The following is a 2,553-nucleotide window of genomic DNA, read 5'->3' on the forward strand; positions in this document are numbered from 1 at the left end:
ATTTTGAGTCGGATCTTTTCTTTCGAATAGTAGAAGTTCTAACCCAATATGGCCTGATTACGCTAGAAATTGACCAGCGACCCTCCCTCCAAGCAATTAAAGCTGCTTAATATAAAGTTCCTTAGCTCAGGAGAGCACTTAACTCTTCTAAAGAAACCTATAGTTTAAGTTAGGATAGCATCCAAACCTTTAGAGCTACAGTAGAACAATTTTAAAAAAATTCCGCATTCAACCCTCCGACCGTTTGCGAGGAAGGCAGGCGTTATACCACATGAGCTACTGGTGAGTTCTTTCTGTAGAATTCCTTCTTCAAGAACATGTAATACATTCACCAAATGGAACTAAGTCACTAGAGTTTGCTGACAGCTTGTCTTGTTAGTTATGCAAGCGACATGAGTTTTCATAAAGGTTTGGTTCGAAGGCTCCTATACGTGGTTCTGTTCAGGAACTTGTGCTTTAATTTTCTTCGTGAAGAATGAACCTGTGTAGCAACAAACTCTCAATGCATTTCACGAAGGAGCATATGAAGATTATTTTCTGATGTTCCTTTTTGGTGCAGGTTTCTTTGCAGGATCATAAACAGTTTTATTCACCAAGTTCCTACGCACCGTAAACGTTAATTTTTCTGATAGAGTTTATTGGACGCGAGCACGCATGTAGAGGAGCTTTACAGAATTCTCCGAGGCTCCTCTATTGATGGAATTTCAGCTGGGATGGTACTACCCCGGTACTTTTCTTCCCAAAATTACAGTAAGGGGAATGAAAGTGCCGGACTCAACTTATTCGAGCTTTTTTTGATAAATATTCATACTTTTCACCTTATGGTGCGGGTATTTAGTTTTCTATGACTTGCCCGTTATTATAGGATATTTATAAAAAAAAGCTTCTCATTCACAGCAAAACCCTTAGCCATGTTAACATAAAAAGACATTATCTTTGATTGGACGTCCAGATATACAGAGAGCTTCAATACACTAATAAAAATACTATGCGAATCACCCGTGTTAAGAATTCCAGATTTTAAAGATACATTTACCCTAACAACTGATGCTTCTAACCACGCATTAGGTGCAGTATTATCACAAAATGGTCATGCTTGCTTATTCATATCAAGGACGTTAAATAAAGCCGAGGAAAATTACAGCACTAGCGAGAAAGAATTACTAGCCACAGTATGGGCAGTTAAAAGATTAAGACAATATTTACTTGGAAATCCTTTCAAAATCCAAACCGATTACAAAGCTCTATTATGGCTCCATAATGTCAAAGACCCCAGTTGACTATTATTGAGATGGAGATTAAGACTCGAGGAATATAAATATGATATGATATAAATATTTCCCATCCGGGAAAAAGATTTATTACACCTTGCCTTTGAGGACGCAATCATAGATAAACTAGAAATTAAGTTACCTGAAATTAACGAAATCGAAATTTTAGGCACATCCATCACTGGACAATTACAAACACCAGAACCTGTAACAGCTAAGCCTAAAATTACTGAGATTAAAACACTAAAACCAAAAGAGAAAGTCAAGATACTCAGCAGATAGAAACCAGAATCATCCATCGATTCCGACTTGAAAGACATGGAAATCGAGTCACAAGAAACACCTATGAATCCCCAAGTGAACTGGTACAAATAATTTCTAGAATGGGGAATAGACTCTGTCAACAATCAAAGAGTAGAAATTAAACCAAAAACGCTGTAGGAAAATTATGGAAGAAAATTACAAAAGAAAGTATGCCAACATATGACGAAGGAAACTGGTTGAAACATTTAGCTTGGGTTGTAAATGAATTTAAGGATAGAACATTGGCTTTAGTGCGACTGCAATTTGAAGATCTATTAGACTTAGATATATTCGGACCTTTACCAGAAACCCAGAAAGGTAATAAATACATACTAAGTATCCAAGATAGGTTAACAAGGTACACCGTCCTGCTACCTTTGCAGACCGAAACATCAAACTCAATCATTGACGGACTGCTAGAACATTATCTCTACATCTTTGGTGCACTTAAGACTATTTTATGTGATCAAGGGCAAAACTTCATATCTGAACTAATGCAGCAATTCGAAGAAGCACACATAATAATGAGTGGGATGACAATTTAAAATTGATTAGTTTTGCAATAAATACTATGAAAAATACAACTTTAGGAACAACACCCTTCGAGGCTGCGTTTGCTAGAGAACCCAACATCCCGTCTACAATAACCCCATCAACTAATCTCACTTATCAAGACTTGATAAAAAAATGGAAACTGCGACCCAGCCGTAATATTACAAAAATGAAAGATAGAATAGAATTAGAACAAGTAAAGACTAAAAAGCGATTAGACGAAGGAATAGTAAGAACACATCCGATTTACATATCAGGCGATAGAGTAAAAATTAAAAATAACACTAAAGCGAATAAACTAGATCCTAGTTGCAAAGGTCCATATGAAGTATTAGATCTAATAAATAAGAACAATATTAGATTAAGGGACTAAGACAAAATAATCCGAATACATATTCACCAAATAATGCCTTATTTTAGAGATGAA

Source organism: Belonocnema kinseyi, chromosome 1 (genome assembly GCF_010883055.1).
Source record: "Belonocnema kinseyi isolate 2016_QV_RU_SX_M_011 chromosome 1, B_treatae_v1, whole genome shotgun sequence".
Taxonomy (NCBI): domain Eukaryota; kingdom Metazoa; phylum Arthropoda; class Insecta; order Hymenoptera; family Cynipidae; genus Belonocnema; species Belonocnema kinseyi.